The sequence below is a fragment of the Pan troglodytes genome, chromosome 3, assembly GCF_028858775.2.
Source record: "Pan troglodytes isolate AG18354 chromosome 3, NHGRI_mPanTro3-v2.0_pri, whole genome shotgun sequence".
NCBI lineage: Eukaryota > Metazoa > Chordata > Mammalia > Primates > Hominidae > Pan > Pan troglodytes.
The window spans coordinates 153,191,131-153,213,493 of NC_072401.2; the positions used below are offsets into that span (position 1 = coordinate 153,191,131).

The 22,363-nt window shown below is 37.4% G+C and overlaps 1 protein-coding gene across 2 annotated transcripts in view; it reads left to right on the top strand.

Moving 5' to 3' along the window:
- The window catches only part of FHIP1A (FHF complex subunit HOOK interacting protein 1A), a 258,682-nt gene that overhangs the window by 5,946 nt on the left and 230,373 nt on the right, over nt 1-22,363 (top strand). The window contains exon 2 of one of the 2 annotated variants that reach the window (XM_016952373.4): nt 648-725. The exons of the other annotated variant lie outside the window; for it this stretch is intronic. The gene's annotated coding sequence lies outside the window, so the exon portion shown is untranslated. The remainder of the gene's footprint in view (nt 1-647; nt 726-22,363) is intronic. 2 annotated transcript variants of the gene reach the window in all.

Here is a 22,363-nt window from a genome sequence, read left to right on the forward strand (position 1 = left end):
AATAATATACCTTGAAAATGTTTTTATGACCATACATGCACATCATTCTCATTTTGTTTTTTTTACTGGCTGTATAGTAATGCATTGAATAGATATAGTTTTTTTGGTTTGTTTTTTTGTTTTTTTTTGAGATGGAGTCTTGCTCTGTCACCCAGGCTGGAGTGCAGTGGTGCAATGTCAGCTCACTGCAACCTCTCCGTCCCAGGTTCGAGCAATTCTCCTGCCTCAGCCTCCTGAGTAGCTAGGACTACAGGTGTGCATCACCATGTCTGGCTAATTCTTGTATTTTTAGGAGAGCCAGGGTTTGGCCAGGTTGGTCTCAAACTCCTGACCTCAGGTGATCCACCTGCCTTGACCTCCCAAAGTGCTGGGATTATAGGCGTGAGCCACCATGCCTGCCCCTATAACATGGTTTATTTAAACAGCCTTTTGTTGGGAATTTGGATTGTTTTCCATTTTTCTGTATTAAGAACAGTGCTTCAGAGAACATCCTTGAAAGTGTTATCATTGTACACTTGTGTTTTCTGTAGGAAAGGTTTGTGAGTCACTGTTATGAAAATGTTAAATTTCTTTTATTTACATTTCCTCTAGTAGTGTCCCTTCATTTTTAGTTATATTAACATATTCTTTCTTTCTGAATGCACAAGACTGAAGACAGAAATTATTAATAGATGACCAGCCACTGAAATAAGAGGTCATAACAGCAAAAGGTGCTGAGCTTTTAGGTAAGGTTCACCTCATTTCCTCACATTTCAGGTTCTTTTTGGTTTTAATGTTTTCCCCAAGAGAAGATAGTAATTGGTAACAGCTATAAAAATACTCTGCAGCTGTTGGTTGAGCTGCTAATTAGCTTTTATGGAGCATAGTGTTTTTTTTTTTTTTTTTTAACATTTTCCTAAGAACATTATTTTAGGACATGCCATTAAGGAGTTCAGAAAATCCACTAGGTTTTGCAGAATGCAGAGTGTATTTTAGCTCTTCTCCTTAAATTGTTAAAGTTTACCTCTGTTGAAATATTAGTCATGGGTCCATTTTAGGATCTTTTGGCTTGTAGAAAGTCCTAGGAACTGATTTCCCTCTGTGTGTGGAAAATGTGAAATAAGATACTTTGGCTAAATTTCATGACTCAGGCTCATTGAGGTGGGAACATTTCAGGAATTCCTGTGGCAAAGTTTTTACTGAATGTCTAAAAGAGTTGATTAATATTTTTATTTAGTCCAAGCTTTTTTTCATAACCATTTCATTAGAGGAGTGTGTCTTATTCCTCAAAATGAATATCTTCTATTTTGTTTGTGTTCATGGAACTTTTATTTGGATTCCATTCATTTTAGGTTGATTTTCTTTATAATATACTAGAATGAGTATAGAAAAATATGTTTACAAATGTAATTTCTATACACACATACATACCCCCTATATTTATATATGCACATATGTATTGTACACATTTGTATATTTATGCCTAAGTATATAGTGATATAAGGAATGTTTTAAAAGTATGATCTTCTTCAGGTCATTTAATAGAAAACTTTGTACATCCTCAAAATAAGGATGATGTCTCCATATTTATTTATTAGAAAAAATGTTTCTTGATTTTCTTGGTATAAAAATTTTTCTTAATAAAATAAGAATTTCTTAGGACACGGGAAACTTATAGTTTGTATATATTCATATTTTGATCTTTTCTGTGGGAAAATACAACATGTCTAATGTATTATCCTTTTTTTTTTGAGGCAGGGTCTCACTCTGTCATCCAGGCTGGAGTGCACTAGTGCAGTTTGGGCTCATTGCAGCCTCAACTTCCTAGGCTCAAGCGAATCTCCCACCTCAGTCTCCTGAGTATCTGGGACTACATGTGCATGCCACCATGCCTGGCTAATTTTTGTATTTTTTTGTAGAGACAAGGTTTTGGCATGTTGCTCAGGCTGGTCTTAAACTCCCTGGCCCAAGAGATTCCCCTGTCTTGGCCTCCCAAAGTGCTAGTGTTACCAGTGGAGGGTGTCCAGGTTCTTGGTGCTTTGAACAAAGAATTGGACTAAATGCACAAACAAAGCAAGGAAAGAATGAAGCAACAAAGGCAGAGATTTATTGAAAGCGAAAGCACACTTCACAGGGTGGGAGCAGGCCCGAGCAAGCAGCTCATGGGCCTGGTTTCAGAATTTTCTGAGTTTCAATGCCCTCTAGAGGCTTCCCATTGGTTACTTGATATACACCCTATGTAAATGAAGTAGTGGCCCAAGATCTGTCTGATTGGTTGCAGAAAGCGACCAAGCACCAAGCAGAGGCTAAAGTGAAGTTACAGAGTTACACCCTATGCAAACATCTGATTGGTTGTGGAAAGTGACCAATCAGAGGCTGAAGTGAAGTTACAAAGTTATATTTCTATGCAAAGGAAGACTTGGCTTGTGACCAGCCTGATTGGTTTTGGGAGGGGACCAATCCGAGGTACTTTCAGATTTTTATCTGTCATGCGGAACAAGGAGATGGGGGTTGCAAAGGGAATAGCCTCTGGTCCTTTTGTTACTTGGGTGTGGAAAGTTGGGGTTTTCCTTTTGATTTAGTTCTAGGAAGTCAGCATGAATCAGCCTTAGGTTCCCTGCCTCCAGACCCTGTTCTTCTGCCTCAGTAGGATTACAGGTGTGAACCACCACACCTGACCATGTATTAGTCTTGATTATTGCTTATTCTCTAACACTAAGTCACTATTTGATAAGTTGAATTTTTAAATCTCTCTAATTTGTGTATACTACAAAACATTTGTACTTTTGGCTTATTTTAAGCAAGATGTTGTAGTTTAACTGCTTGTAAAAAATCTGCCAGGCCCAATGGCTCATGCCTGTAATCCTGGGCATTTTGGCAGGCAGAGGTAGGAAGATTGCTTGAGGCCAGAAGTTTGACACCAGCCTGGGTGACATAGTGAGACCCGTCTTAACAGCAATAACAACAAAAAATTAGGCGGTGTGGTGTCTCACCCCAGGAGTCCCAGCTACTTGGGAGGCTGAGGCGGGAGGATCACTTCAGCTCAGGAGTTTGAGGCTGCAGTGACATAGGATGATGTCACTGCATTCCAGCCTTGGTGACAGAGTAGGAACCTATCTCTAAAAAAAAAAAAAAAAAAACAAGAGAAACTCTGACAACAGGAATTCATTGACTTTGATCTGTTTCAGGAAACACCAACTGACTTGATATTTACCTACTGATTAAACTTAATGGTTAATGTTAATTTCTTATCAGCTTGATTAAGTTTGACCTCTGAATTTTCTCCTTATACTTCTTCACAGTGTTTAGGACCTTGCATGTCCTATTTGAAAAGTACACCCTGGAGTTGCTATAGATAGTAAGAACCAGCTTGCAACAATTGGAGAGTGTTTTTTTTGTCCTTAAAGTAATTCTGCCTCTTGATTATGTCTTAGGATTGGTTTTACAGAGAAGTGGTCATTCCTTCACAGTGAATCACAAAATGAGTAGTTTTGACAGGATTTCCTGACTCAGTCTGGCTAACTCAACCTGCTGTTCTGAGTTTCTGTCAATATTGGCATGCCAGGAGCAAACTCTTGACTTGGTTGTCTTGGGTATACAGATAATTCCTAAATCCGTACCCTCATTGCTGACCTTTGGACCCTAGGCTTGTTTCTAACCAGTTCCTGCTGGATAGGTCTATGTTTAGATCCTGACATCAAAGTAAACTATAAGGAGTTGAGAGTAACTCTGCATCTTAATTGCCTACCAGAGCACCTTATATTGAATAGAATCCTATAAATGTTTGTTGTTAACGATCTGCCTCTTATTATTATATGGCCAATTATAATATTTTTCATTTTGTTTCTCTTTCCAGTTTTTCTTGCTCTAATCTATTTTCATTCCATAGTCAATTGATTTTCCAAACTATAGCTGTGCTCATGTCACCTATCATGGTCTCTGTTGCCTACTGGGTAATGACTCAACTCAAGGCGTGATGGTTAATTAATTTTATGTATCAACTTGCCTGGGCCACAGGGTGTCCAGGTATTTAGTTAAACATTCTGGGTATGTCTGTGAGAGGATTTCTGGATGAGATTAACATTAGAATTGGTAAACTCAGTAAAGCAGACTGCCCTCCCCAGTGTGGATGGGTCTTATTCAGTCTATTGAAGGCTTCAGTAGTACAAAAAGACTGAGTAAGGGAGAATTCACTCTCCTCTCTCTCTCTCTGTTTGACTGTTTTCAACCTGGGACATCGGTCTCCTCCTGCCTTCAGATTCAGACTCAAACTATAACTTACGTTATCGTCTCTCTTGGGTCTCCAGCTTGCTGACTGCAGATCTTGAGACTTCTTGGCCTCTATAATTGCATAAGCCACTTCCTTATAATAAGTCTCTTTATAAACACACACATACATCTCCTACTGGTTCTGTTTCTCTGGAGAACCCTTGGCTGATTCTCAGGGCATTTATGATCTGGTGCTCTGTGCAAATCCTTTGCTTTGACTGCCATGCTGGTATGTTCCTCACTCTTGAACACACCCTACCTCTTCCTTTTTCCCCATCTTTGTTGAGACCAGTCCTTCCTCTTTCCAGTTATTTTAGTGATGTGCATTCTTCCAAGCCTAGTTCAGAGCTGTGTCCTCCATAAAATCTTTCTTGGCTGTCTTTTCCTGTAGTAATTTCCTGGCACCTGAATCTCCATACTGAAATTTTGGGAATTTAGTCATTTGCTGCCATCCAGTGTTATCTTTTATACATTTGTCCTTCTTCCCAATTAGATTATAAACTCCTTTAGGACTGGAGCCTAACTCTGTATTTCCACATCCCTCCACTGTTCCTGGTGTTGCTTTTCTTTTGCTTAGTAGGTTGCCAGTGAGTGATTACTGATATTTTTAAAGCACTAAGATCAACCTAGGGAAGGAAAGGCAAATGAGGGGCTTGCATGCCTGCAGTGCCCCATCTTGAGCCCATGGCAGAAATGTCTAATTAATTCCCCACAGGACCCAGAGCTCTCTCAATGCAGTGCTCCGGAGAGGCCTTGCCAGTTGTTTGAGGTTGTTACTAGAAATGAAACTTTTATATCATCCTTGACCTAGAGCCAACTTTTCTAAGAAAAAAAATTGAGTCGCATTTAAAGTCCTCTTGAATTTGTCCTTTCCTAAGGGACTGATTTGCAACGATTTTTGCTGTCATCTGTTTTGCTTTGTCCCTTGTAGTTCCCTTTGTTCTGCCTCTGGCTAAGTCATTTTATATCTTTTTATATATTCTGTATAGCACATTTGGGTCAATAATTTTGAACAATGGTGAAGGAGATCAATATGGAAAATGAGCTGTGTGTTCCTAGGAAATTTGGATTTGTCAAATTTTACACAAATTTCATGTAAGCACAGTGTGACTCTTCTTATTTTTCCTGCAATTGAATGTAATTTTTGAGGGACACCATTTGAAATCTGACCTCATTCTCCTCTTTGGCTAGTCTTCTAAGCTCAAAGTATTGCAAATCCTCTGTAGTTTTCATCCCCCTTACTCTGCTCTCCTGCACTTGTCTTTTAACATATTTTAGTTTACTTATGTCTTTTTAAAATTTAAAAAATTTTTTTTAATGGTTCCCTGGTTGGTTAGTGTCTTTTGTTTATTAACTCTTTCCCCACATAAGAATGTAAAGCTTTGTGATATTTGGTAGTCTTGGCTATATATCCCAATACATAGACCAGTGCATGACATTCAATAAATATTTGTTGAATTGAGTTGGGGTTTGCTAACCTGGAACCCTTCCCTCCCCCGAATCTCTTTGTTAATTGAGGCTTCCTGTTGCATCCTCTGGGACCTCTCTTACTTTTTTTCTTTTTGTTGCTGAAGACCCCTGTTTCTAGACCTAGCTAGTTCCTTCAAGCCATACAACTATCGCCTTCCTAGGTCTGTGCCTTTGTAATAGCCACACCAATAGCAGAAGTGGCAGTTTCCTTGGCAGTTCATGGTTTGCAAAGCACTTTCACATATATGATCTAATTTGAGGTATTCTTGAGTCTTGACAGTGATGGTACTCTTTAGGGCTTGCCTTTTACCAAAGTATGCAAGTTAGCAAAATCTTGTTCTACTAGGGGATGCAACCATTTTTAATGATGTTCCAGGCCTATTTTTTCCTTGGCTGCACTGTTGTTAAATTATATATGAGGGGTATGCTGCTTTGACAAAGTCTTCTGGCCCACTAGGAACATTCATTAGATTCCTCGAAGAGTACCTGTATGGTAATAAGATCCTCAAGTAAAGTGACGAAAATGGGAAAGAAAAAAAAAAGAAGCAGTTGACCATTAACAAATATTTATGAGACATTAAAAAAAATATATATATATATATAAACTCTTTCCCCACATAAGAATGTAAAGCTTTGTGATATTTGATAATCTTGGCTATATATTCCAATACATAGACCAGTGCATGACATTCAATAAATATTTGTTGAATTGAGTTTGGGTTTGCCTCCTTTGAAAAAAAAAAAATATATATATATATGTATTTTTTTAACGAGAGAGAGAGTCTTGCTCCATTGTCCAGGCTGGAGTGCAGTGGTGCAGTCTCAGCCCACTGCAACCTCCGTCTCCTGGGTTCACAGGATTCTTGTGCCTCAGCCTCCTTAGTGGCTGGGACTACAGGCACAAGCCACCACGTCCAGCTAATTTTAATATTTCTTTTTAGTAGAGATGGGGTTTTGCCATGTTGGCCAGGCTGGTCTCAAACTCCTGGCCTCAAGTGATTCGCCTGCCTCGGCCTCCCAAAGTGTTGGGATTACAGGTGTGAGCCACCGCGCCTGGCCAGAGACACTTTTCAGTGGAGGTACTTCACTAGATCCTGAAAAACTGGTTGCCCCAAAGTTAATTTGATAGCAGGAGCTCCATGTAGACCTGCCCAGCTGGAATTGGAGATACAAGCGTGGAATTGAGAAGGTTGGAATTGAGAAGGCTGATCTGAATGATGCTGATTGTGTAGAGATCAGAGCTGGTGACTTTTAGGTTCTCTGCCAGTGAATCGCCATCACTGTCTTTCTAGCCCCTCTCTTTCTAAGCTATTAATATGAAGAGGGAATCATTTTCTTCTTAAAGGCCTTCTGTTCTTGCTTTCTAGCCATGAGAGTGATCAATAACTATTAGTGTCTAATGATGACACAGGAATATTCCTCTGAGCAATTGGAGAGCTGTAGGCTTGTCACCCATTGACAGGTGTTCACAAATCTCTTTTTGCTGTTTTGAAATATCACTGCCAGGGGAGTTGTATACAACTTGTTCTGACAGAGTAGTCTTAAATATTCATTCCTTTTACCCGTTGCTTTAAGAGAAATGCCAGCATTTAGTCTTCAGGCTGCCAGTAGTAATTTTGGAGAAATTGTATTATAACTTTGTCAAGATGCTGATTTTCATATAGCTAATTTATTTATATATTAATATATTAATTTTACTATTTTTAATTATGGAAGAACACACACTTTGAGGTTAGTGGAAATTTAGGGGTTACATGGAGGTCTTTGATCAATTATGCTCTCAAATTAAATTAGCAAGTGTTTAACATTGTGTGAGGCTGTATGTGCCTAGTGGAAAGAGAATGCAATTTGGGTGCAAATATGTTTCAAATCTCTGATCTACCAATTGGTAAATATGTGACCTTGCACAAGTTACTTTTCTTTGATTAACCTTAGCTTCCTTATCTATAAATAGAGATAATAATGCCCATACAGGGAGTTTCTATGAGGGTTAAATAAGATAACACATGCAAGGTACTTAACATGGAATTAATAATCAATACATGGTAATTGCTGTATTAGCTTTATTAGCACTCTTCTAGGGACAATGGGGGAGGTTCAAAAGGTGTGCAACATGTATGTCTGCAAAGCCACAAAAGGTAGTGACAAATGAGTACCTGACACACAGAAAATCAGGACAGTATATAATAAAGTGTTAATTGTACAGAAAGGAAGTTTGAGAAACTGGAAAGGTAGAAGTCACTGTGGTCAAACTCTTCAAGAACCATTATGGGGGTTGTATTACAATTCCTTTGGTCACAAATTATATAAATCTAAACCGTATAGAAGGGGGATTTATTGGCTTACATGGCTAAAGTGTGGGAGAAGTGAGGTAGTTCTCAGGGAAGCCAGAACGGGGAACTCCACACCACCTACACTTTCTGTCTTATATCTCTGTGCCTCTTTTTTTGTGTCAGTTTTCTCCACATCTTGGGGTGTGGCTGCAGCAAGCCAGAGATCACCCAGAAAGAATGTCTGACCTTCTTCCCTTCATTTAAATTTTCAAAATCCCCGGAATGGTTCTGGTTGGCCTAACTTGTGAGATGTCCCCATCCTTTTGGCCAGGGACACAGATTACCAGGTAACTGGCAGCCCCATCTAGAATTACATCGTTGGTCTGGGAAAGATGAACGTTTTCTTTTAAAAAGGATTCTACCATTCTTAGAAAAAAGGAGGGGTGCTGGATGGCAAGAGCAGGAGGTGTTGTTTACTCCCGAGGGGAGAAGAGGAGGGCTTGAGCTGGCTGTAGGGAGAAAGGCAGGACCTTAGAGCAGTGAACCAAAGGCATGGAATCTAGAATGAGAATATGGTTTGTGTTAGTGAAGTAGGATAAGGTAGACTCAGAGTGGATGGTTTGAAGTAGTTGGTTTAGGAGTTTGGACCCATCTGATAGGGCATAAACCCTAAGGACTACATCAGATCGACATAGTCATATTGGATCTTTTAAAAATAGGTTTCATGTTATATGCCAAGTATTTAAATCAGTAACTTGAGAACCAACTTGAGTACAGTTGAGAAGTTATAATCATTGATTGTAGACAAGGTGATCTTTGTAGTCAAGAGGCAGATACCCATCCTGGTACTATCTTAAAAACTAGATGCTATCAAGCATTTGTCTTATCTTTCCTGTAAAAAAAAAAAAAAAGTTGTATTTCAGAATAACCAAATAGATGATTCAGATAAAATCTTGCTTTTAGAAAAATTCCAGTTAATAAACGCAAAATGAGTGATACAAATAAAATACTACCATTTTGTTACCTCCAATGAAATAATAGATTTAGAGAATGGACATCAGTAGCTGCTAAAATTATTAAGTTAAAGGTTGATGGGGAACTTTATAGCTGATGGATTGGACCAATAACCCCTGAACCTACTGGTCAATCTTACCATTACAAAAGAGAAAGAGATAGATGTTACATGCCTCTTAATTGGATACAATAGGTTCTGTATAGGAAATACACAGAACCATCTGTGAAGTTTCTTGCCAGAAAGCTGAACATGATTCTGATCAATCCTTCAGATCTCACTACTCATTTATAAGAAGCACAGGAAAAGGAGGACTATGTCAAACCATACCATAAAGATGTAGCCAAATTCAGAGTGTAGAAATTTCTACAGGACAGATTACTCAGTTTTTTCAATAAATAAATGACAAGAAAAACAAAGAGGGAAGAGGAACTATTATTAACAGACTTAAGAGACATATTAACCATGTTTGGATCTTGATTTAGATAAATCATCAACCCTAAAGTTATATATTATAAATATAAAATCATGAATAATATGAGAAATTTAAACTCTGGATGGTAGATAAATTAAGGGACTATTTTTTGTTAAGGAAATAATAATGGTATTATTTTAAAAAGAGTTCTTATTTCTTAAAGATTCACATAGACTTTTTTTAGATTATATGATACTGTACTAGTTTCTTACAGCTGCTATCACACAAATTATGTGGATTAGAAAAACAGTAATTTATTCTGTCATAGTTTTGGAGGCCGGAAGTCTAAAATCAAGGTATAGGCAGACCCCATTTTCTCCAAAGACTCTAGGGGAGAATCCTTGCCTTTTCCAACTTCTGGTGGTTGTCCTTGGCTTGTGGCTGCATCTCTCTGCTCTGTCTTTGCATCATTCTCCTCTACATGTGTCCCTGTCTAATTTCTTTCTGCCTTGCTCTTATAAGGATACATGTGTGCTCGCTTCAGCAACACATATACTAAAATTGGAGGGACATGTTATTGCATTTAGGGCCTGCCTGGATAATCCAAGATAAACTCTTCCCTGGAATCCTTAATTTAGTCACATCTTTTGCCATTCAAGGTAATAGTCCAGGTTCTGGGGATTAGGAAGTGAATATCTCTTTGGGAGGTAATTTTTCTGCCTATCTTTAATATGATACATGAGATTTGCTTTTAACAAAACAAGCGGGGCGAAGAGAGGAAATGGAAGATTATAGTTGGCTGAATCAAAATTGGCAATCCATTCATTGTTAACTCTGAGCTGGGTGATGATAGTTCATTGTATGAGTCTCTCTACTTTGTATATGTTTGAAAATTTCCATAATAAAAAACAACAAAAAAGGTTAGCTCTCACACCAAGATTCTTTAGTAATCATTTCCTCTCAGAACCTAGAAAATACCATATTAACATTGATAAATGCAACGCTTAATTTTTTTTTCTGTTCATAAAAATTAGGTATGAGACTGCAGATATCCTGGCTAATCCTTTCATTTCTTACCACCATTTCAGACATATTTCTTTGTGCTTCTCAAGAAAAGTGAAGGGTGAATGAAAATCTCTTTGCTTGAAGTTCAGAAATTATAAAATGACCTGAGGTTTAAATAGGATAATCAATTTTTCTTCTTACTGAACTATTGGTGAATGAATGAAGTGGTGTGGTTGTATTTGAAGACTCATTGGCAAAGTAACTTATCATAATATCTTGCCAGGCAGATGAAATCAAGAAAGGGCCAACAGTTTTATTATAGGGAGGGCCCCATCTTTCAGCTGTTGTAATGTAATCATAAAATGTCCTAGTGAGCTGCAACTTGACATACAGAGAGCACTTCCTGGCATAGGCTGGTGGTAATATTTTCCTGTGAATTTGTTTAGGTAGCCTTACGGTGTTATAAGGCTTAAGATTTTAATTCCTAAACCTAAATTATTGTATTTTTCTTTAAAAACCAAAAATAATGAGAGTTTTTGTGATTTCCCCTCCTCACTCCTGTGCTGGAAAGGTTTCAAGGTACATTTAAAATATAATCACAGAAAGCAGAGCACAGCATTTTTTAAAAAGAGCTATTGTGTTATATCAGAAGTGTAATATTTCCTAAAACACACATGCCCAATTCATGCTTCAGCATATGTGTTATAAATGATGGTGACTATCCAGATCCTGTTATAGGCTATTCAAGTTACTTCACCTAAACTTTAGTACCTTAATGATTTTTTTTTAAGGAAAGAAAACAATTCATATGCAGGATCTCTGTTTAAATAATGCTTAGGTTGTGACTTAGATCACCAAAAGCAACATGTTTAAAAGTGCACTTACTTAGCCTTTAGAAGTCAGTTTATTGACTTATTATGGTTTTATATTTTTTCATCAGTGATTTTTATATTGAGTTTGTTTCTTTCCAAATCAAAAGCTTCATTTTGTAGGAGTGATATAAACTGTAGTTGCAAAAGCTTAAAATTAGACTGTCTTTTTTTAGCTCATGGAATTAGAATTTAGATGGGACATTTGTTGTTGATATATGAGACTAGTAAAACCCAGCTCCTTCTTTATGTTTGCGCTGAGCTGTGGTACAAATTGTTCTCTATAAGTCAGACACAAAAACATGTGGGCAAGTCAGTATAAAATTAGACTTTTTGTGGTATATGTGTTCATACAATCTGTAAGGCTGACTACATTTTGTACTTTAAAATTTTAATTTTAATTTGAATTTTTTTTGCCCTCTCAACCCCATTTTCCTAATTCTGAGAAGGACCAGGAAGAGAACATTTTGAACTTCTTATTACATTGTCATGACATTGTAACCCAGACTTATGGGTAAGCTATATTTTCTGGAGGATGTCAACTACAGATAGCATATCATGGTAATACAGATATAAAATGACTTTTCCATGTGAGTAAAATCATTGGCGAAGGATTTTCCATGTGAGTAAAATCATTGGCGAAGGAATAGATCTAAATCATTGCAAGCCTCTTGGGCATTCCAGTTGCTTACTAAATGGTTTATTATGAAACTCGATGGTGATTATTAAATTTCTGAGCCATGCCATCCTTTTAGAGTTATAAAATCACCCAATTTATGTACCCTATAATAAAGGAGAAATGATGTATGGAAATAATCAAGATAGTGGTTTGTATTTCACTTGATATAGTATCATGGTAATCTGTTTTGCATTTTATAGTATATGCTTTTGTGCAAAGAAGTAATGTTTATTCAGGAATATTTCTGAAGGTATATGTTGTTTTATTGCCCAGGTATAACACAATTTTTCAGGAACACACATTTTTACATAAAATGAGATACATCTTGAGTTTCATTTTTCTCTTTGCTGCTTTTTCATTTTTGTCAAAAATATGCTTTAGAAATACCATAAATATGATGCGGAAGGCTGATTGAAAAAGAACCCTAACATTTGTATGATGGTTTTCAGTTTGCAAATAATTAAGGAACTCTTTGGCAAAACCAAAGCATTATCTCTAAGTAAATAATGAAACTGATTTTATATCCTTAATATTGCTCAAATTCATTCATTTCTCTCCATCTTTACTAATACTACCTTCTCTTCTGTGTTACTACATTCGTCTCTTAACTGGTCTTCCTGCTTCTCCCCAGGCCACTCTCTTCTACCTCACCCTTAGTAATATTTAAACAATGTAGATTTCATCATGTCATTCTCCCTCCAGCACCCTCCTTCCCATTTTAAAATCCTTTTGGGGCTTTTTTGTTTAATCACTGTAAGGGTAAATAAAGATCCTTAATACGTGCAAGGCTCCCCAACTATCTTTCCAGCCTCATCTCATGATACTCTCTCACTAACTCTCAATACTTGAGGACCACTGTCATTCTTTCATTTCTTTTAATGTGTTTTTCTCTTTTAAAAAGTTGCAGAGCCTTTGCACACACTGTTTACCATACTTGGAACACCATTCCTCCCCCTCCCACATCATCTTTATACATCTCCACCTCAGCCACCTTGGCTTAGTTAACTCCTATTTATCTTTAGCTCAGGCTCCATTTCCTTAGGGAAGTCTTTACCCTAGTTGGGTCTCACTATTATAGGCATTTACATCACTATGTATCTTTTTTTTCCCATTGGACTTACTGGTTATAATTTATATGCTTACATAAATTGTTTTCCCACCTGGCTGTACACTTCATGAAGGCAGGCAGTTCGCCTGTTTTGTTTTGTTCATAGTGTTTGGGTCTCACTATTATAGGCATTTACATCACTATGTATCTTTTTTTCCCATTGGACTTACTGGTTATAATTTATATGCTTACATAAATTGTTTTCCCACCTGGCTGTACACTTCAAGAAGGCAGGCAGTTCGCCTGTTTTGTTTTGTTCATAGTGTTTGGGTCTCACTATTATAGGCATTTACATCACTATGTATCTTTTTTTCCCATTGGACTTACTGGTTATAATTTATATGCTTACATAAATTGTTTTCCCACCTGGCTGTACACTTCATGAAGGCAGGCAGTTCGCCTGTTTTTGTTCACCATTGTTTCCCCAACACTTAGCTCAGTACCTAGTACAGATTAGGTACACCATAAATATTTGTTGAATGAATGAATAACATGAAAGAATGGAATTAGATATGGCCATCATCTAGTTAATTAAGTGCACACACAATACCAATACCAAAGACATTGTAAAAAGTGAAACGTGCCCTTCAAAGAAATCATCTAGGGAGGTTACCTCTTTATTTCATAGCTGCTGTTGTTAGAAAGGAATTTTGGAGCAACTCTAAAGAATTGTCTTTAGAAGTAGTTTACAAGCCACATAAAGGATGAAAGCACTTATCCTTTTGATTAAAAATAATATCCACGGTGGCTTATGCCTGTATTCCTGACACTTTGGGAGGCCAAGGTGGGTGGATCACTTGGGGCCAGGAGTTGGAGACCAGCCTGGCCAATATGGCGAAACTGTGTCTCTACTAAAAATACAAAAATTAGCCAGGTGTAGTGGCATGTGCCTGTGGTCCCAGCAGTTCAGGAGTCTGAGGCATGAGAATTGCTTGAACACGGGAGGCGGAGGTTGCAATGAGCCGAGATCGCACCACTGCACTCCAGCCTGGGCGACAGAGTGAGACTCTATCTCAAAAAAAAAAAAAAAAAAAAATCAGTTTGATGATTCTCTTCATTTTCTAAATGTACTTTCCAGCTTACAGATACCAAATTCCACTTTCAAATAACCAAATTTGCCACAGTTGAAAATTTCAAAGGAATGTTATATGCATGAAGGCAGTCCTAAAAGAGTTGTTCCTAAAATGTTTAGAGCATTGGTGGGCATTTTTGTAATAAGAAGTGTGTTGTCTTTGAAGAGGCTAATGCTCCTCTGGATGTGTGGGTTTTGCTGTTTCTGTTAAAATCTTTCACAAAGCCTCTCTTCATGAAGTAAGGATGTTTCAGTTTTGCTTCTGGTTATGAGGTGGAGGGATGTGTTTTACCTTCTTAAGTCATTCACTTCATCTTTGTGCTTTTCGTCCTCCATGGTCGAAATAAATCTTGCAGAATTTGTTTTTTACTAGAAAGGAATGTAACAGGGAGTTGAGTTAACACTTATAAAGTGCCTTACATTCCCAGGTGTTGAGTTCTATGCTTAAGAACAGTCCCTGTTAGTGTGAAAGATCACAGAACTGGGACCACATTATTTCATTGAAAAGCATCAGGGATTCTTGCCAAGTTCTACTATTCAAGATTATTTATTCAATATTTTCATTGACTTAGCTGCCAGCACTTATCCTTTTTTGTACTAAGTACTGCCCTTTTACTTTCTGATTTTGGAAGAAATTTACTGTGTGTTATACCTTTCTCCAATAGCTTAAATTGGCATTGATTTTAAGCAGGAGTAATTGAGTCTAAAATAACACATATATGTCTTTGCCTTTTAATCTGTGGGAACACTTTTGGATATACTGAACTGATAACAGCAGCTATTGAAGATTACCTTCCAGCAGGATATTTGTCACAGCTCCATTCAGCTGACCCTCAGGACTATACTTTTCACTTGCTTACCTTTGAGAAAATGCACTCAAATCAACATGATACGATGCTTTCAGAATAGTAGACGGCTCTGTAAGCCTAACATTTTGGTAGGAAGCCTTAGTTACACGGGCAGTAACAAAAGTTCTATTGACCTTTTATTCTAGTATTCTTGTTTGCACCTGAGCAACAGAGGTTTAGCTTTCATTTGCTTTTTGTTTTGTTGACTACTTGCCAGTAAAAGCTTACATTTTCATACTGCTTCAGTGCTGACTGTATTTACTTATGCAAATACATTTTTTTGTGCCTAGATTTGTGAGAGAACGATCTTTTGAATTTGATCTTTTAAAGACTGCTTCTAGGATAAATATCTTCTTTAGCAGGCCACTGCTTTTTTGGTAAATAAGCCTGGTGGAAAAGGCCTTTCAGTGTTTGTGCAGGAGACTCACTATGTTTTCTGCCCATCTGTGTGAATCTCAGTCAATCCTGACTGTGGTTGAGTCACAAGCTCTAACCTGAATCAGTGAGTTAATCCTTGTGAGCCCTGGCCCGCCACTCCTTACCTCCAAATGCAATTGTCCCCCAGAGGAATTTGAATAATGTCAAATGCATTTTGACTGAGATGATGCGCTTACATTTGCATTAAGCCCTTTATTATTATTGTTTTTAAAAAAATCATTCTTAAGCTGGGGTCATGTTATTTTGTAATGTATTTAATAGGTACAGTTCATGTTCTTATCACTTACCTGACTGTCGTGCCATTTCCTGTATCAAGTGTTAAGGGAAAGAGAATTACTTTTCTGTGTGAGATAGTGCCACTTTGGGACATTATTTTGCTGTGGCTTCAGGAAGTCTTAGGTATGAGGGCAGTAATGTTCTAAAGTCACTTGTGTTCACTGGATGAGCACTGCAATGCTGTAAGGTCATGAAAAGTTAATGAGAATTAATACTTTCTAAACATAATCCCCTACTATTTTAAATAATGACCCATTCAAGTTCAAGCAAAATGTATTGAAATATTCTGACATGAGTTGAACAATTTAAAACTGGTTAAAGAAAGGATAATAAAGGATTTAGGATGGATCATTTAGCTGTGAAGGAAATTGGCTGCTTTGTATGGCAGGTTTACTAATCTTTTAAGGAGGAAGCCGAAGTGAAGAGAGATTAAATAGTTGCCCAAAGTCATATGGGTAACCAGTGACAGAGCTGGGTTCTGAATCCAGATCTCTAAAGCAAAGCTGGTGACCTTAACTACTCTGTAGTACAGCCTTTCCTCTGGAAGAGAGGCATTATGTGCCATAAGAAATAATGCAACTCCTCTTTATTGAAAATATGAGACAGATTCAGATTTGGAAGATAAGTTAGTAAATTACTTGAGCCTTTATTGAACTAGCAATCCAATTTAATAGAAATTTGTCAAGGGCCTAGTATGTGTAAAGCATTATGTTAGGTGCCAGACAGGTTATCAAGATCACCAACTCACAGAGCTTTTAAAATATGTGTGAAAATAACTTTCATATAAGACAAGATTCATTCATTGAGCAAATATTTACTTGGCACCTATGTTGTGCTCGGACTGAGGTAGACACTAGGAATCATTCATCTAGTCATGAATTCATAAATTCATCCTGAACTTTTGATGATCTGCTGTGTGCCAGGCACTGTTCTAGGTGCTGAGAATATAGTTGTGAACAAAGCAAGCAAGGTTCCTATTCTCATTGGGTGAGTGAGGAAGAGACAGACAATAAATATGTAAGCAGGAAAAGACCTGCTCTTCAGAGAATTAAAGTCAGATGGTCTGCAGAGAGTGACTGGGTGGCTGTATTAGATTGCAAAAATTAGTTAAGACTTGGTCTTTGCTCTGGAGGAGATGGACTTGTAACTCCAATGTGATTCCATTTGTGCAGTGATCAATGTATGAACAAAGTGTGCTGGGTAAATCCAACTGTGGAGAGCCTTGCATATCCTCATGAGGAAACTGAGGGATGACTAGGCACTGTGCTGACAGGATCAGAAGTGTGTTTAGGATGGTAAGGTTGAAGCAGTCAGAAGTCTAGGCTAGACAGGAGAGAGATTGATAAGATGTGATGATTACTCTCTGGAATTACAGCCCTAGTCAAGTGCAGGGGGAGGGAGAGAGGAGGAAGTGCTTACTTTTTGCTGAGAGGACTAGAAAGTGCTTCCTGGGTGAGGTACCATTTAAACCTGGTCTTTTAACATGCAGAGATGAAGGGAAGGGTATTGTATGGTTGTATTACTAATGAGCAAAAGTGGAAAGATACAGCTTATTTTGGGAGTAGTTAGACTTTTGGCAAGTTCAAGTGTGTGTGTGAGGGAGAAAGCCTTTCGGGTTAGGCCTGAAATACCAGCTTGCTTCAGGTGAGCAGAGGAAATGCGATGAAGGTTTTTGACTAAACTGACACAGTCACAGCCTTAGGAATATTATTCTTACAGCAGTATATAAGATAAGTTGGAATGGGGAGAGAGGTGGCTGAGAGAGTATTGAGGAGGCTACTGTGAAGGCCCGTAGGTAATGGCGTTCTGATCTAGGATGGTGACCCTGGGGCTAGAGAAAATGTGATGGGTCCCTGTGGAGGTAGGAATAGTAAGGCAGTCTACTGATGAGATGTGGAAAGTTAGGGAGAAGAAGGGGAAGAGTGTGACTCCAAGAATGTAAGCCCAGATGACTGGGAAGATGGGATTTCTGTGACAAACTTGGGATGGCAGGAAAAAAATAGATTTAGGAGGACAGACTACTTAGATTAGTTTGAAACTTGCGGAGTTAATGGCGCTGGTGAGACATTGAAGTATGAGTATCAGATAAATAAATGAAAATGGGATTTTAGCTCTGAGTTAGAAGAGGTGTTAACTAAGAGCATGGGAGTGGAGGCTGTGAGATAGATGACGGTGGCCAGGAACTTGCTCAAAGAGAGAAGGGAGGTGAGGTGGAAACTTAGAAACATCACAGTTTTGGCTATTTTTATTTTTGTTTTTGTACTTCACTGCTCATAATCTCTGAATCAAACTACACTATTAGACTCGTAGCCCTTTAGAATCTCTTGCTCAATCTACTATGTCTCTTGAAAAATTGCATGCGTGGGCCATATTATCTTGATTCTATTGCAAAGTTCAGATTTAATTAGGGACAGCATATAAAACAGCTCTATGCCCTTTTTGGCTATAGGGATGCTATTGGGAAATTTTTCCGTCATATCTTTCAGTGTTTCGAAGAGCAACTTTTTCATAGTAAGTGATAGGAAAGAACTTTGCTTCCCTGAAGAAGTGCAAATGTTTGTTCCCGATGGAAAATTATATAACTAATCATGTTTACATTTTCACCTTTGCTGCTATAAAGCACAAAATCAAATTCTCTGTTGAACTGTAGTTACTGTGTAAGACTTCATGGTTTCCATTTTGAATTCTATTCCATTTTCTTTTATCCTGGCCACATTCTTCATTTACTACCCTAATTTATACTCCTTGGCCATAAGCTCTAATTTTCTTTTTTAACATATGCATTTCTCATAAGCTATCTCAAATTCTTTGTAGGATTAGATGGGAATTAATAAATAATGTCACTATGTTACTTACTATATGAATGAGATATTCTTAGACTGTTATAGATCAGTATATAAATATAAGGACTCAACATATTCTAAATTTACATATTTTTTCTTTTCTATGAAACTTTTCTTTAATAGCTTTAGGCAAGTGGTACTATAATCACAGAGTGTAAAACTATGTGAAAAATGATATAACAGGGAGAGCCAAATTCAGGAGTAAATATTTACACATTGACTCCAGTTTACTCTGCCTCTTGGTCAATTATTCATTCCCAGGTGTATGAATCATTGCAGTAAGAATTGGATTTTTTTTCCCCAGTCATTCATAAATGTTACCAGTTGGCTCATTTGGAAACTTGGAGTTTATATTATTAGTGAGATGGGACTAATCATTGGAATTTGAGCTGATCTAATCTGGTAATGATTTTAGTTCCAATCAGGGTATGCAGATCTTGCCTCAGAACACTGTGTAGTGTTAGTTGGTTGTTTACTATTGAGTAATGAGTAGGTCACTGGTTAGATAAAAAGAATTGACCTCCTACTGCCAATCATTCCTTGATTCTGTTGTCTAAGAAAATATCTTTTCTTTTTCACACTATGCAAGGAAACCCTTGCTCTTGGTGGCCAGATGAGGAATTGGACTCCTTTATGACACACATCTTTTAAAAAAATTGATACGTAATAGTTTTAGGTATTTTGGGGGTAATGTGATATTTTGATACATGCATACAATATATAATGATTAAATTGGAGTAATTGGGATATTTATAACCTCAAACATTTATCTTTTCTTTATGTTGGGAACATTCCAATTCTTCTAGTCTTGCTATTTTGAACTATACAATACATTGTTGCTAACTATAGTCACCTTACTGTGCTGTGGAACACTGGAACTTACTCCTTTTAGCTAACTATTTTCCTACTCATTAACCAACTTCTCTTCATTCTCTCCTCCCTCCACCCTCTCTCAGCCTCTGGTAACTACGAATCAACTCTCTACCTCATGAGATTCACTTTTTAAGCTCCCACCTGAGTGAGAACATGTGGTATATAAATCTTATAAATAAAAATCTTTTAAATTAAAATTGTCAAATAATTAAAGGGGTATCTGTGATGACTGGATTTGCCCTATTTAACCTCCAGTAAAAAATTTTCCTAAACCTGCATTGGTATAAATCTAAATGGGTTTGGGTGTGGTGGTTCACACCTGTAATCCCAGCACTTTGGGAGGCTGAGGCGGCTGGATCACCTGAGGTCAGGAGTTCAGGACCAGCCTGGCCAACATGGGGAAACCCCATCTCTACTAAAAATACAAAAATTAGCCAGGTGTGGTGGCACATGCCTATAATCCCAGCTACTCGGGAGGCTGAAGCAGGAGAATCGCTTGAACCCAGGAGGCTGAGGTTACAGTGAGCCGAGATTGTGCCATTGCACTCCAGCCTGGGTGACAGAGTGAAACTCTGTGTCAAAAAAAAAAAAAAAAAAAAATTCTAAATGGTATAAAAAATCTTTGTAGAATCATACGAATGTCAAGTAAGATTTTTTGGAATTTTGTTTTAAAAATAGTAATTCCTAGCTGTAAATCACTTTTGTTTGTTTCAGACTGATGACCTATTTTCCATTTTTATGGAATATCAAAATGATGACATCGCAATGCTTTTGTGATTTAATTTGTATAAGAAAAAAGTTAGTTCAGTTAAATGACACATTGATGTTTACTTATTTAGATCCTATCTGTATTTTATTCCCCAAAAAGAAATGCAGCTATCTTAAATATGGCAGCGACGCTTCAGTATCTTCTCTGGAAGCTGCAGGTATGGACCTGACTAACATGGCTGAGCCAATCCCTGCTCTTCTGCCTGGTGTTCATGTTACATTTCTTGGTTTTCATTAGAGTTTCTCAGCCCCACTCAACCTTAGCACTGTTCATTGTAAAGCAAACAAAAACGTAGGGGTTTTTATTACATTAAACAGAATCTTTTATCAGGAACCACAGGATAAATTTCATTCTGACTCAGTACCAAAATAGTTCTTTCATTGAGCAACTGGTTTATTTTTACCCTGTGGACACTGAATCTTAAAACAGATCGTGTTTCTGTCTGCATGTTGGCTGCAGCAAAGCTTAGAGTCCCTCTAAGCGGAACATCTACAACACTTCTCTTCTGGCTCTCATTCTACCTTGTGGCTACAGTTACTGGTACGCATATCTTATCCTACTCGTTTAAAAGTTGCTTGAAGACCAGGATTCTACTGCGGTCATCCCTCGGTATCTGTGAGGAACTGGTTCCAGGACTTTTCCAGTTTTAAACTTGACAAAGTGTCATCTTTGTCTCAAATCACCCTCTCAGTTCTTAGGAAGTGGAAGAATATAAACCTGTGCTAGTCTAAATCTAAATGGTGTAAGAAATCTTTGTAGAATCATATGAATATCAAATAAGATTTTTTTTGGAATTTTGTTTTAAAAATAGTAATTCTAACATCCAGTAGAAATACCAGCATCCAGTAGTAATACCAACATCCATGGGATGTTCAAGCCCCTGATATAAAATGACATAGTATTTGCATATAACCTACACATGTCTTACCATGTATTTTGAATAATCTCCAGATTACTTATAATACCTAATACAATCTAAATACTATGCAAATAGTTGTTATACTGTCTTGTTTAGGGAATAATGGCAAGTAAAAAAGTCTGCATATGTTCAGTACAGACATGAATATTTTGAATATTTTTTATCCTTGATTAGTTGAATCCGTGGATGTCGAACTCATGGATATGGATATGGAGGGTTGAGTGTAGTACTCTTTATATTCTTTACAGTGCTATAATATTGGCCTGCATATGTTTTGCATGCAAAATAATGGCTGAATTGAGTATTAGTAAGCCATTCAAAACCATGGTGATCATGTTAAGGAGAAAGATATATGTATATAGTATGCCAGTGAAGCTTTTGAAATCCGCTGGGGGTTCTAGGGATTGTGTGTTTGAAAATATAGCATAATGAAATGAGATCCTCCCAAGGATGACCAAAAATGTTGAATATAAGAGCCAACATAGGCTATTTTCCTCTGTATCATATCTAAATATATTGCTTTGTTGAAATAGGGAACCTGGGATCTCCCACCATTGCTCCAGGAAGAAAAATCACCTCTCTTCTTTCATAGAAAAAAGATAAAGGGCTTGTTTGGAGCTGAACAAGTTAATCCATGAGGGTTTCGAAGTTGCTTTGAGGTCTGCACATATAAATAGTATAGACCATTCCTACTGTGTAAAGCAGGTTACATTACCTCTAACATGGTAATAAAATGTCATAGCTGATGATCCATGTATTCAACTATTATTCCATGTGATTAAATTCCAGTACAACTGGACAGACCCATGGGTGGACACACCCATAGAGTGAATCTTAATGGCATGTGACACATAGTCAAACCTTCTAATAATACTGAGAAAGCCTATTGAAATGAAGATGAACCTCATTAACTAAAGGCACATCAACTTTAGACATATAGTTGGTAACTTTTTATAATGCATTCCACAAAATCTATGTTCAGTTGTGTAGAAAAGGAAACTTCTTTTTTTAGTTTAAAAATATGTTGTTATATTTTATCAGTATGTGTTGTATGTTATTCAAGTCATGATTCTAATAGTAAAATCTTAAATATCACATGCTTAGAAAAATATTAACTGTAAAGAGAAAACCCTGGGACTGTATTGTCCCCACCCCTCAACCCCCCAAACTGGGAAAGTGCTGAGAGACCAAAGAATGATGCAGACAAGTCCAGCTTGGCTAGTAGATGTGTTTATTAAGATTTACA